The sequence below is a fragment of the Lissotriton helveticus genome, chromosome 1_1 (genome assembly GCF_964261635.1).
Source record: "Lissotriton helveticus chromosome 1_1, aLisHel1.1, whole genome shotgun sequence".
Classification (NCBI taxonomy): Eukaryota; Metazoa; Chordata; class Amphibia; order Caudata; family Salamandridae; genus Lissotriton; species Lissotriton helveticus.
Genome location: NC_136057.1, coordinates 1,554,382,869 through 1,554,398,215, shown reverse-complemented (window position 1 = coordinate 1,554,398,215; position 15,347 = coordinate 1,554,382,869).

The window sequence follows — 15,347 nt, the reverse complement described above, 5'->3', positions numbered from 1 at the left end:
CTTAGCACAATACCCGTGCCCATACAAACTTGATCATAATATGCCAAAAACCAATGAGGACAAATAATACCCGACTCAATGGCCAATAAATCTTGTCCTATTTTTGAATCGATGCAGACTGTGGCGTGAACGGTGCGGTGTGTCTTTATTACTATTGATGTGGAATTACCTGGCGTGACACCCAACAGGTGCGTATCGCAAAAAACTTCACTTGCATTTAGCGCACTTTGGTCTAGGAGCGACGTGTCTCTTATTGTTATCATTTATTGCAAGGCTTGCTACACAGCTGATTTACATGGCACAGACTAAAATTAGGTTAGCGCGTGCTCCCTGGCAGAGCAGAGCGCATTTGTGGAGTTGGGTGTCAGTGGACATAATTAAGGAGGTCTCCAGTGGTCTGCGTAAAACATCATAGAGCAAAAATGAAGACATAATCCTACACCATGCAGACATAAAACTGATTATTGGTATTTTGTTTAGTGCAGCTGCACAGAATTGATTTGGTACAAGTCCCAGCTAAACCACACGGTGAATGTAACAATGCCGAGATCCTTTAAACATAAAAGGGGGGCGAAATTACCATGACGACCCTGGAGCTTTCTGCTGACAAATTATACAATTGAGGACACCGAGGGAAATGCCAGTTATCCCGCCTCCAAATGGCCTTTTCTTGTTAAAAAGGGAATACATTTTCTTTAATAAATCTTTTACCTTGCTCTCTGGTAAGGCATCTGTCTGTCAAAGTATCGAGAGTAGGGTTGATTTATGTATGCTCCCCATCTACTCCTTATATATAGCAGACTACATAATCCCCTAGCCACTCCTCTGCACAAAATATTCTTTCAGTCTTAAATGTCATTTTAACTTTAAAAATGCAACACCTTCCTCAGTTAATCTCTTCTACTCGCAGCTCAATTAGGCAAACATACTGCAACGCCTAAACCGCTTAGCATTTACAATGCTTTCCGGTACACTACTGCCTGAAGACTAACATACCGAGCAAAGCAAAAAAGGGGTTCCGGTTCGTACTTAATTTTACTCCACCATCAACGCCTGCCCAACCCACGGCAGAAGGGGGCAGCGGAAAAGTAAAAGATTCAGCCGCAGCAAAATCGGTATCCTTGAGGGGCTTTAATGTCGCTATCTCCGCCCCAAAGGCGACACCAGCAGTATAACAAGCATTTACAATGCAACGGTTTCGCCTTTGTAAAAGTTAGAGCTATTGGCATTGTAAATGACACATTTTTTATTTATGTGTTGGTTTTGAAAACAGATAACTAAATGGCATTGCCATTTACAATGCCAATAGCTTAATCTCTCGCAAACAGTGAAAATGATTAATAATAACTAACCTCCTTCTTATCAAAGGACCAAAAACCCTGCCTTAAGTTGCAGTCATTAAAGAGCTTTCTGACAATTAGGAGCTCCCTGAGTGATGGTGTGTGTTTTGTAGGTGTGTGTGTGTGTGTGTGCACGTGTGTATTGCTGACATGCAATGCTCACATTCAATTAGGAGCTCCCTGAGTGATGGTGTGTGTTTTGTAGGTGTGTGTGTGTGTGTGTGTGTGTGTGTGCACGTGTGTATTGCTGACATGCAATGCTCACATTCAATTAGGAGCTCCCTGAGTGATGGTGTGTGTGTTTGTAGGTGTGTGTGCACGTGAGTATGCACATGTGCACGGGGGTGTGTGCATGATCATTGTGTGAATGAACGTTCACGAGTGTGTATGAATGTGCGCATGTGAGTGAGTGTGCATATGCATGGATCCACAAGGCATGAAAATGTATGTGCCACTCTAGTTCGTTGGTCTGCAAGGATTTTTTCATCATGCCCTCTGAGGCAATCATGGACCAGAAACAATGTTTACTGCATGTTTGAGTGAAAGCAAGGGAATGTCAGAATGCATATGTTTGTATCTGTGGCAATGTGTTGAAAGTGGTGCGTGCATGTGTGAGGGTAAGTGTGTGAAAGAGAGAGATAGTGTGCAAAAGGCCTTGAAGGGCTAGTATCAATATGCAACAAATGTCAGCAACTCATTCTCCTGCTCATCTATGCAATCATAAACCAAAATGTACGTGTGTGTTCGTGCATGTGCACTCGTGTAAGTGTGTGTCTGTGCGCATTTGTGGAAGAATGCACAAGTGTATTAGAGATTGAATGTGTGAATAATGCGTACACCACTCTAGCTAGGTGGTCTGGCATATTCGGCCTCCCATTAACATACTCACTGAAGCAAACATAAACTAAACCAAATCTTGTGTGTGAGCTGTAGGGTCTGTTTCCCTTGCGAAAATAAGGTGTGAAGCAAATTACCCAATAAAACAAGAGATATTCCCTTGAGCAGAACTAAATAAAATGAGCTAGAAGGTCAAAAACAATAACAAGATTCACGTATGTAAAAAGAATTCTTACAATTTATTGAAAATGCAAACATTAAAAAGAGTGGACCATAGAGAAGCCACTCAACACTATTAAAAACTAGAAAGATGATCGACATTCAATATTGGCCAGCAAAATTGAGACACAGAGACAGAAAAGACTGTAAGACATTGAATTTGTACAATACTGGTTGTATATTCGGACTCTATTTCTGACACCTGAGTTATGCACACCACAATACAGTATATCAACAAAGGTGTCCGGGTCATGAATTATACTAAGTGGTGCGTCAACGCGTTTCGGTGGTTTTCCACAGTTTTGTCCACCTTTATCAAGACAACATTTGATATCTGTCGTGATACAGGGGTCAATATGATCACCCTAGAGAAATGAACACACAATAGATTATGTTGAGTACATGATAATTTACGATTGTCATAAACAACTTTTTTTGTCTTGGTATCCTGTAATGAAAGGATGGTGATACTAGATGGAGATACATATCTGGAAACCTCTCTGGTACAAAACAGTTAAGTGTGTGTTTATATTTATATGCATACCCATCCCTTACCCAACCAAGTAATGCATTTTGACTCGTCATCTTTGACCCACCCCACCTCATCCCAAACACTCCACGACTCGCTCATCCGCAACCCCACCCCTTCCTTCCAGTCACCCACCCGGCCCTGCACCCCTCGTGTCAGAAGGCGAGGGGGCTGTGGGGTGAACACAAGGTGTGCTGCGGGAGGCAGGGCTCTGTCCCAGCCGACCAGAGCCCACGGCACAGAGGGGCCCGGCCTGAAACCCCCTGGGCGCCGACTCACTGGCCCTTAGCTGCCTGGCAGTCCTCGTGGCAGGCCTCCTAATCCGGGAACAATGCATGCAGCGCCGCGGAAAGCTGCCCCCGGAGCGGGGGGTGGCTCCATGCCAATCCCAGGACTCCCGCGGGCACCACCAGGCCTGGCATGCTGCCAGGCGCGGAGCAGCGCACACGGACGCCGGAAGGCGGCGCAATTGTGAGCCCGAAGAAAGGAAACAACGCAAACTACGAGACAAGCCCCGCAGCAGGAGCGGGTGGGGCTCTCCCGCTCACAGTCTCGCTGGAGGCGCCACCCCTGCTCTGTCGCCACATGGGGGCCCCTTTAGATAAGACCATTGAACTAACACACCTGAAGATGATTTGTTTAATAAAAGTCCAAGAATTGAGCACAATGTCATCAGTGATAAGGAACCGCCTGCAATTTACAGAATAGGGCAACATGTAAATGTTAGGCTGGGCAAACACTAGGTTGAAGGACAGAATCAGGGTTCGAGATATGGTTGGGGCAAAGATTACGATTTATGTCTGGATTAAGGGCGAGGGTAGACAGGTTATCAACTCACACCAGCATCTGGTCAAACCTTCAAACAAATGCCTCAAGTCCCCCAGCGTGAATGTTCACAGCACGCGCGGAAGAAAGAGCTCGTCAAACATCCGAACCCAACCTGCTGCTCTGCAGAAAGCAACTTGAGGCTCGTCTTGCCCATCCCCAGTCCCCCAAAACCAATAATTACACCAGCCTAGGTCTTGCTCTGTGTGGAGACTCACAAACCCAGATATTATTAGTGATATACTGCTTTATTTAAGACAAGTGTGGAACAGAGCAACAGGTAGTTTCGGGATTCGGGGGCGTGTTTGCGTGCTCTCCCCTTCCCATTGGCTGGAAGGTACAATTCCAGCCAATGGGAAGAGGAGAGGACGGGACTTTAAAAAAGACACGGAAATGCCCCCGAATCGCGTTCCGACGGGGAAATATTGATTGACAGCGAATCTCTTCCAATGGCTAGCCTCCATTTATGGAGCTAGCCAATGGAAGACAGAGGCGGGACAAAGCCCCATACTGTAGGATCATAAGATTTCGCCTGGGCGGAGCACTGCTTCGCAGTGCTACGGCCAGGGCGAAACCTAAAAAACATCACGTTTAAGATAGACCCTTGTAGTGGACACATTAGTCCACTGAGCCACCAGACCCGGCTGAAGGAAACGAAGCATGCAGTGAAAGTAATATGTCGAACACAGCACATATCACTGTACTGAACGCAACCGTGAAATAGAAAAGCATGGCAGCCTTCCACCAATACACGACATGACTTTACACTCCTGGCTCAAAATCCCCCTGAACGCATTATAAATTTCCTGCTCACATCGGTACTAACTAAAAAACACGGGTAGACAAAAAGATAAGAGAGTAACTCTTATGCGATATGCCATGTTAAATTAGTTAACTACGGCGGGCCGCCTTTACTTCCCTGCCCACATCGGTATTAAATCAGAACCCGGGTACGCTCCTCGAGGGGCTTTGATGACGCTCTCCCCCCGTGAAAGGAGACACCGGCATTGTACTTGTTTCTTTCTTGGCTCACATTTATGTATCAGCAAGTGAATATGAGAAATTGTATCAGTACTTTTATTCTGTATGTTCCCTTACGTTATCATTTTTACCTGTATCTGTAACCTAACAGTGACACATTATGAGTAAATTATATCTGTTTGCCTTATATATAGTTTGTTATCCCTTTTCAGAGCACAGCTTTCAGAGGTGAAACTCCTGATGAAGACAATGTTTCTGTCGAAACACGCATTGAGTCATCCGTACACCTGGTCCAACTAAAATACCTGACAATTCATCTAAACCAAATTATTAGTGTCTTGTGGTCATTGTATATCATATACCATCCATATCACTTTTGTTGTGACAGATCAATTATGACATCTAATTTTGTGTGTATGTTTGAAGGTTATATGGTATTGAGAGAAAGGGGTAAGAATGTTGTGCGCCTGGGAAAGTCTCTGTAGCTAAGGTTTGTCATTTTATCTCTCCAATGTATTTATATGTTTTTGTATAATATACCCAACAATCAATTAATATCAAAAAATGAATAAATATTTTGCATTTTTCTAATATATTTTTGCTTTGAGTGTCACTTTTGTGTCTCCCTTAATCAGCTATAGGGATGTGCCAATGTTTATGAAGTAGCCCTAGAAACTTTACATATTTGACTTCGGCATTGTAATATTCATCACGTTTTTTGCCTAAGGAAACAAAAGCATGCAATGAAATATGTATTTTCCAGACAGCACATCTCACTGCACGCAACTGCCCAAATACTGGTTGACCTATATTTAGCTTCCTTGCCTACAGATCGGAAGGGACCTCCGCAAACAGCTGTGCTATACAGAGTGATCGCTGCCCCACTCGGGCATTCCCAGCAACTTAACTTCAATTGAAGAATTGCTCCTGCTGCTCTCCCGGGCTCCGCTCCCTGCTGATGCTTCTCCTCCTGCTGAAGGACTCGCTCTCAGCTTCAGACAATTTCACAACGGCCTCTCTTCGGACAATTTCCACCGCAACCTGGGTCCACCTGCCACCTGTCCCACGCCGCCATGGACCTGCAGGAAAACAAAAGGAAAAGAAATTACGGGCCACTGGTGGCCCGGGTGCTGTGTCCGTGGGGAGCGTAAGAACAAGAGACTGTTCTGCTCCTCACACACCCTTTTAAAAGGGGGGGCACTGGCCAGTCTAAACTGGTCGGACCCGACTGCTGGGTGTTCGTGTGACCCAGAAGCACTTAAAGTGCTTCTGGTTCACGCCCTGCAGCAACCTGCTTACTGGACGATAATGGGGGAGGTGGGAGTGCTCCCACCTCCTCCTTTCCCCCGGGGACATGCTCGACCGCCATAAGGGCGGCGCGTGCTATTCCAGCGCTCGGCCCGGTCCATTCTCACTGCTGTTCAGTGTTAAAGTGCAATATCTCCTATTGTAAATTATGTTATGGATTGGTGTTTCCATGATTGACATATTTGATTTACTGGTAAGTCCCTAGTAACATACAGTGTAAGTGCCAGAGCCTGTAAACTGCTACTAGTGGACCTGCAGCATTGATTGTGACACCCACAGAAGTAGCCCATTAAAGGTATATCAGACCTGCCAGTGCAGTGTCTGTACTCAGTTTTTGCTGCCATGTCGACTTGGCAAGTGCACCCACTTCCCAAGCCTTGACCTTCCCTTTTTTGTAACATGTGAGTCACCCCTAAGGGAGGCCCAAGGTACCCTTAAGGGCAGGGTGCAGCTTATGTGAAAGGTAGGACATAAACTGGTGTTTGTGACATGTCTTGGTAGTGAACTACGGTGTATTTAGCTTCTCTCTATTGAAAGGCTTTCTGTCCCATCAGATAGAATGGGGGGATGCTTTGTAACATCTTACAAGTATAACATTCCACTGGGACAAGCTAGAGAAATAAAGTTTACTATGCTTGTACTCAGAATGTAAAAATTAATCTTTTAGTAAAAATGATTTTTATGTTGTGTGTTTTATAATATTACTTTTAGAAACAGGTATTTTCTTGCTTAGCCTTCCTTTGTGCCTCTGCTGGTTTGTGAATTGACTTTCTTACTTTAGAGTCACAGGGGCTGGGGATGTGCATTCTCTTTAGACAGCCGCTGGGGATATTGAGGTGTGTCCTGCCTCTCCTAGGCTGAATAGACCTGAGCTGCATTTCGAATAGTGGGAGGAAATTTCTTTGCATCTGAATGGGCCTGGTCTGCCTGGACAATGCTGTCTCCACCTCCTGCCAGGAAGCTGGGCCAGAGAGGACAAAACTGGTTTGGACTGAGAAAAGAAACTCTCTGCCACAAGAGAAGAAAGGGAAATGCGGTATAAATATGGGGGTCCAGATCCTAGGATTTTAGAACTCTTTTGAACTCATAAACCTGTCAAGAAGAAGAGCTGGAGAAGCTGTGAATATGAACTACCACTTTACTGTGTGCTTTACTGTGTTGACCTTCAGTAGCTGCCTCTGCTCTGGCTTGGGCAGAGGAAGGACTGGACTGAACTTTCTGCAACTTCATTGTTTGAGTTTTTTCAAGTGCTGGAGGTAGAGCTTGCCCCCTGTTCATGTAGTCTCAGGAACAGCAAAGACTTCACCTTACTCTGGGTACTGCCTGTGAGACCATGTGCCTCAGTTGCCACAGAGGGAAATCACAACCCGATCCTGTCACCAAGACCGGCGGTGGTTTTGTGACCTAAAGGCACTGCAGAGGGCACCACCGCACTTCCCACTTCAATCCTGGTCCCACCGTCGACCACCTCCACCACCGAGCTGCTGCTTGCACTGTGACCTGTGGGCACCGTACTCCACACCACCTTGCTTCACTCCACTGCCCTGGTCTCACTAAAGACGCGTTGCCAGCTGACATCGTTGCCATGGCCTGGACCATGGTCTGGGTGCACTGCTTGTAAGCTACATCAAGCACCACCCCCTCCGACACTGCAGCAGCGGCTTACCGATGCCAGCCCCATCATCTGCTGATCTCATCGGCTGCTGAAGCTTGCACCGTGACCTTCAGCACTGCGACGAGCACTGCCCCACTTCACACCCTAGCCCTGGTCTCATCAACGCCACTGGATGACGAACACTGAGCTGCTGCCTGCCCCGTGACCTGAGGGCACCGCACCATTCCACTTCACACCACAGCCTGGCCGACCGCCACCACCGGAGCACACTGCCACTGTGACCCGGAATAAAAGGTGCTGTCTACAAGTCTTCTGACACTGACACCAGTCTGCAGGGACGTGGTTGACCGAAACTGTTGGATTTGGTTGCTCTCAGCACCACGGTAGCACTGGACAGAGCTACCGACTTCAAGGAACTGCATTTTTAAGGTTATTCTTGCAAAGTGCATATTCTGATTTTATTGTTTTGATCTTGTTTTACACAGATAAATAATAGTTATTTTTTCAAACTGATGTGGTATCTTTTTGTAGTGTTTTCACTGTATTACTCTATATTATGTGCAAATGCTTTACACACTGCCTCTGAGATAAGCCTGACTGCTCAGGCCAAGCTACTAGGGGGGTCAGCAGGGGTTATTTCAGTACTGTATCACCCTTATCCTGACTTAGGAGAGCGGTCCCTACTTGGACAGGGTAACAACCTGCCCACTAGAATACCCAATTTCTAACAAGGAGCTTATGATTAACAGGTATGAGGACGTTGCATTTTTGTCAGTTGGGTGCTATATTCCTGGAAGTGATTAAACTGGAATCTGTTGATAATGAGAATTAGTAAAAGCATTACCTTGCCAATTACTTGCAATTCTTCATGAAAGGTTTCCATAAGCCTAACATTCTTAAACACCGTCAATAGGATTACCAAAAGCTGTTCAATTGGTCCTGAAATCCTTCTAGTCACCGAGCGAGGCGGGCAATACTAATATCTCCTGGAGATGCAGAGTGATTTAGCCTGCACCTTTGAGTTTCAGGACATTGCTATCTCATGTAAAGCTCAATTCTCAGCCTTGGACAATAATCTTCACTTGTATTGGGTGTCCCTATCTCTTGTAGCAACCTTTCAGCACGCAGAAACTAAGAGCTCAGAGTAGCTCTCCTACTACGTATTCAGCTCTTTCTGTTCAGCATACGCTGAGAACAAGTAGATCCAGCATAAGGTGTTTAGGAGGACAGGATGTCTCATCACTGATGGGTACCTTTGGATCGATCCATGCCTAGCTCTAATGTTCCACCTTTATCTTTAAAGAGACCTCCCACACAATGTGCAGGCAAGGTTGCGATGTTTATAATTATTCTAACACTACTGTGTATTTGGATTGATGTGATGAGTCTATGTCTGCGCCATAGATGAAACATATGTATTGAACTTTCCTTTAACTGCTAGAGTTTGGCGAAGAAGGAATATCCATGTACGTGGAGTACATAAACATCTTACCAGTTTTCACTCTTCTAATGACTATCAAGGCAGTGATGTTGAACCATAAAAAATACTTCTTTGTCCCTGACTAATGAATCTTTGCAATTTACCCAAACTGACACAATCAAAGGTTTCATCCCCAATAAGGCCCTGGTCCTGATAGAATCCCAGAAGGCAATAATTTTTGGCAGAGCTAAACCTTTGTGGCCCTTATGTCAATACAATATCGAATGCAATCCTGCACGGTACAAAAGTACCTTCCACATGGGGTGAGGAAGAGATCATATCTGTTTACAAAAAGGGCTCTAGATATAGCTCTAGTAAATACAGACGAATTAGTCTTCTAGACAGACAAAAAAAAAATCTTTTAGTGGACAGATTTTAGTATTACATATGTTTATTGAGGATACAACAGGTGGAAGAACAGCAGTGACATGTAAGAGTGGTAGATCCGTCCGAGGACAGACCCGCCGAGCAGTGTTAAGGAAGGCACAAACCCCTGATCACGTTATGAGCAAACAGTCTTATACACAGCAAGCCGCCTACAACCCAACCAGGGCCGGCCGCGTCATGAACATAATGTGGATGGAGAGCATCTCTGGGCCTTTACTACTTCCCCGTCCGCTAGGCCGGTAGCCCAGTTCTCTGCATTACGGCTGCTAAATGTTCAACAGTCCCTCTTCGAGTGTCTTCCTGTGCTTCTACGGCTTATCAGACACTGTAAGACCCCTATCCTAACAAAACGGAAAGGAAAAGAAGGGAGGACCCCTCTTAAACAGTCTCAACTTCTCCCAAGCCCTAATCCCCCAACCCCCCTGTCAACCCTCACCCCCCTCCCAAACTCCCACAGCCCCCCCTCCCTTTGGTCCATGGTCCGCTTTTGCCTCAGCCTAGGGCCCACCCAATCTTCACTGGTAAGTCAATGTGTTTTGGGATCTGTGTCGGTGTCTGTCAATCTCAACAGCCGGAGGTACTTAGGACAGGTCACCTCCGTGAACTCAGACGCCAGCAGGGACAGGAATGGCTTCCACAACTCCGCATAGTTTGCTCTCGCCCCCGCCCTGGACAATGACAGTTTCTCCATGCCCAGAACCATCCAGAGGCGATGTAGCCACCCCTGATATGTGGGGATGTGTTTGGATCGCCATTGCGCCACTATGTTCTGCACTGCTGACCCCAATGCGATCGCTATCAGACGTCCTCTTCGTGAACTCAGTGGGTAAGTCAGTGCGTTAGGCAACCCCAGGAGCACGTAAGCGGGGAAGCGGGTGATTTCTGTTTCGAAGTGTGTGTCTACCTCCCCCAATATCTGGCTCCAGTATTCCTGTAAAAGTGGGCAGTCCCAGAGCACATGTACTAATGTGCCAATCTGACCGCAGCCGCGCCAGCACTGAGGATCCTGTTTGCTATCCATTTCGTACAGGCGTTCAGGGGTGTAATACCAGTAGAACGTGACTTTCGTGAGGGTATCTGTAAGTCCCGTATGATAGGATGAGTGGCGCGCTCTATAGTAGACTCCCTCCCACTCCTTGTGTGTTAGGTTTCTCCCCAGCTCCCTTTCCCAACACACCCTGCTTGCATTGTAGGTGTATTTGTGTTTCTGCATGAGTATCTTGTAAAGGTCTGAGATCAGTTGTTTGTCATTGGTGTGGGAGATCAGCCAGTATTCGAATTTAGTCAGGTGTCTGTCAGCTGCCGACCTTACTGTGGTGTTGAGCGCCCAGTGCCTAACCTGGAAGTAACAGAGCCTTTCCGTCTCTGGCAGACCAAATTCCTGCCTAAATTGTTGGAAGGGAATCACTCCTTCTGAGTCATAGACGTGATGGAGGGCCCGACAACCCACAGGCCTCCAGCGCGCAAACGACTTCCAGTCCATCCCCGGGTGGAATTCCGGATTCCCGATGATGGGTGTAAGGGGGGAAGGCAGGGTGGTGAGTTCCTGACTGACCCCTACTTGGTCCCAAATCTCCAGGGGCACCCGCGTGATGAAGGATGCGTAGAGATTGGGAGGCCTATGTTCCCGTCTCATAAAGGGGATTTCCTGCAGAGTCCGTCCTGCGACGGCTTGGTCCTGAAACAGCCAGTGTTTCCCAGATTCCCATCTGACCCACTCCACTAGAAAGCGGAGCTGGGATGCTTGAAAGTATGTTGCTAAGTCTGGCATCCCAATTCCGCCTGGTTCTGGCGCCAGCATGGCGATCTGGCGCTTCAGGCGGGGTTTCCTCCCGTTCCATATGAACTGTGACAGTTCTGACTGCATCTGTTTTATCCAGCCTCGAGGTGGTGCAAGAGGGATCATGCGGAAGAGGTATAAGATTTGGGGAAGAACCGTCATCTTAACAGCCGCTACCCTACCCAACCAAGATAACGGATAATATTTCCATCGACCTAACTCGTGTCTGATTTTCTGCCGCAGTTTAGAGTAGTTGAGGTCTACTGAGGCCTGAAGAGAGGGTGCCAGGTGAATCCCAAGATATGGGACCGTGTCCGTTGTCCACAGTATGGGGAACAGTGCCTGCAGGTGGGCGCGTGTTGTGGGAGCCAGGGACAAGTCGAGGGCCACCGACTTAGTCATATTGACTTTGAAGCCAAAGACTCTGCCGAATCTCTCGAGATCCGCGACGCACGCCGGCAGGGAGCTCTGTGGATTCGTGAGGGAAATCAGCACATCGTCAGCATACAGGCTTATGGTGTGGACGTCACCCCCAAATTTGATACCCTGCACCTCCGGATCGGAGCGCAAAAGGTGTGCAAGAGGCTCATATATAGGGCGAATAAAAGGGGGGACAAAGGGCAGCCTTACCTGGTGCCGCGTTCGATATCGAACCGGGGCGACGTGCACCCATTGACTCAAACTGTTGCTGTCGGAAATTTATAGCGGTTGAACACCCTAGTTCGGAATTTAGGCCCTATCCCTGCTTTCAGTAACACTTTCTCCAAGTAGGGCCAGTGTACTCACCCTCAGTCTGCGCAGCTTTTTCCAGGAGGTGAAAGGCCCGTTTAGTATTGTCTGAGGTCTGACGCTCATGAATAAACCCAGATTGGTCCGGGTCGATCAGTCCCCCCATATATGGTCCTAAGCGGGAGGCGAGGATCCCTGTGTAAAGCTTGAGGTCAACATTCAAGAGGGAGATTGGTCTATACGCTCCGCACTCTACAGGATCCTTACCTGATTAGGTATCACCGCAATGGACGCTTCCAGTAGGTCTCTATGGATCGCTCCCTCCTCCGCAAAAGAGGTAAAGAGTCGGGCGAGTAGCGGCGCCACTTGGTTACAGAATGTCTTATAAAAGCTTACCGGGAAACCGTCCGGTCCCGGGGCCTTGCCTAGTTTGAGCCCTGAGATGGCGGAGATGACCTCTTCCGGTCGGATGTCTCTCTCCAGGCAGTCTATTTGTTCCTGCGTCAACTCCGGCAGGGGGATACCTGCCAGGAACTCTGTCTCCGCCTCTGGGCTAGGAGGGTCAGCTGTGTACAAATTTGCATAAAAATCACTGAAGGCTTCCGCTATGGTTTGGTTCCCGTCTACTGTGACGCCATCGCTCCTTTTTATCTCTCGCACCTCCCTGCGCTGCCTGACCTCGCGAAGTTTATGAGCCTACAGGCGCCCACACCTGTCTCCGCCCGTAGAATAAGCGTGGCGCAGTCGCAGTGCTGCGTACTCTGCTCTATCTAGATCGAGGGCCGCGAGTTGTTGGCGGACTGCTTTTAATTGCCTTCATATTCTCGGAGCCCCCGTTCTCCGGTGCATCTGTTCCAACTCCCTGGTCTGCTGTGTGAGTTCTTTCCTCTTAGATTGACGTTCTGCATTTTCTGCAGTCGAGAGTGATATAAATTCACCCCAAAGAACTGCTTTCAGCGCGGCCCATTGCGTGGATAGTGTGGTGTCATTGTTGCTGTTATGTGCGAGATAGTCAGTGATCGCGCTTTGGATTTTAGCGACCACTGCTTTCCTCTGTAGCAGTGAGTCTCGGAGGCGCCAAACCCTACTTGCGCGCTAAGTAGCTGGCATGGAGAGGACGACCTTCACTGGTGCATGGTCGGAAAGTGAAGCAGTTCCTATGTCAGCGCTGGTGGCAAGCGTTTTGGTGGCAGTGGAAACTAGCAGGTAGTCAAGACGTGCATATGTTTGGTGGGCATCTGAGAAATGTGTATAGTCTCTCTCTCCAGGATGCAGCTCGCGCCAAAGATCTATTAATCCTAAGTCCTGCATTCTGGCTTTGACTGCTGTTGTGAGTGCCCCCACCTGTGTAGTGCGTTGACAGGACCAGTCCAGAGTGTTGTCGAAAACCAGATTTAGGTTCCCGCCCAAAACTATGTGACGGTCAGTTGTATCGGTGACATCAGTGAGTGCTCTGTGAAGAAAGTGTTCCTGTCCATCATTGGGCCCATATATTGAGCCAATCATAAGAGTCCTGTCGCCCACAGCAAACCTGTATACCAGTAGGCGCCCCTTGGTCTCAGCCAGCTTCCCCAGCACCTTGTCCCTGAACTTTTGTGCCACTAGGATCGCAACTCCCGCTTTCTTATCCGGGCATGAGGAGAAAAATTGATGGGGAAATTTACAAGACCTCAGCCTGTGACAATCTTTATTCAGCAGGTGTGTTTCCTGCAGGAGGCATATGTCCGCCTTAGACTGTTCTAGGAGCAGCAGGATCGCTTTGCGCTTAACAGGATTATTCAGGCCGCGCACATTCAATGTGAGGATAGTTAGCTCATCATTCTTCATCTAAAGGTTCCAACCCATTCACTGCCCCTTGTGTAGCCCTAGAGTAGTCGGGTCCGGTAATCCCCAACCTGCCCCTGCGCCGTGGCTCCATCCTCCCGGCCGCCGAGCCGTCCCTACCAGCAATCGAACCATGGACCAGGTTCCCTCCCCAACTCAAATTCCTCCCTCCCCCTCCACCAACTGTAAATTGTCATTGTCTATCATCCAAGGATGAAAAGGAAAAAAGATTAGTGTAAGGTAGTCTTACTAGTCTGTTTGGGAGCACCCTTCCGCCAACGGCCGTGCGGCCAGAACGGACAACCAGATCAATAGGCGTCTGTAAGTCTCTCATCCCGTGGGACCAGTGCCATTATCCGTGGCTACTGCATCCACTGTGGCGCGTTGTCCTGCCGCAATCTCCGTCGCCGGAGGCTTCTTGACTCGTTTCCGCCTTCGCTGTTGGCTCCATTGTGGCCTCCTCCCTTCCGTCTCTGGCGCGGTTCCCTGGGCCCCAGCGTCGTCCTCGGGTACCTCTATTCCTAACAGCGTGCAGGCCTCAGAGACCGATCGGAGCTGATATTGTTTATTCTCCAGTCTGAAAATGAGGCGAAAGGGGTGGCCCCAGCTGTATGGAATATCGTTCTGCTGCAGGTAGGTTGTGACTGGCTTGAAAAGCCGGCGCTTGTGCAGTGTGAGCGCCGCCAGGTCCTGGAATAACAGTGGTGATGTGCCTTGGAATGCTATTGGATGTTTCTGGCGTGCCTTCTGTAGTATCTCCTCTTTGGTACGGAAGTCCTGAACACACACCAAAATGTCCGGGGGGGAGGCGCCGTCGCCGCGCGGGGTGGGCCAGCCCTGTGAGCCCTATCTAGCTGTAGAGGAGAGTCTAATGGCCGCCCCAGCACGTGGTTGAAGAGCTCTCTAGCGTAGCGAAACGCATCTTGGGTGGCTTCGGACATAGCCACGTTGCGAATGCAGATGTTATGGCGTCTGGAGCGATTTTCTAAATCTTCCAGGTGGAGTTGTAGAGCCACCTGCTATTCGTGCAGCCGGATGATCTCCTGTTGCTGGGCTGCAAGTTCTGTCTCCTTTTCGTCGCTTTTGGTTTCCAGGTATGCCACCCTTTCCCCTATGCCATCCATCTCGCGCCGCACCTCCCGGATTTCGCTGGTGAACTCCGTCTAGAAGGTCTGGATATCATCCCGCAGGGACGCAAAGAGGGACTCCAAAAAGGCCTTCGTAATGGGTTCCGCACCGTGGTCAGAGGTCTGCTCCAGTTTATTCGGAGTCGGGGCTACTGCGTCCTTCTTTGGAGGGGTCTGCGGTTTTGCGAACATCTCCTTCACTGTTTTGCCTCGGGGAGGCCTGCTCGTGGACATCCCACTTCCCTGGCAAGCGGACCACCTGGCGTTCCGGTCTCCGTTTGCCAAAACGGTAGGTTCCGACCTTCACGGTGTCAGTGGGTTGGTGCTGGGTCTCCACGGGGCCAGCGTGCTCCCCCGGTCAACCCA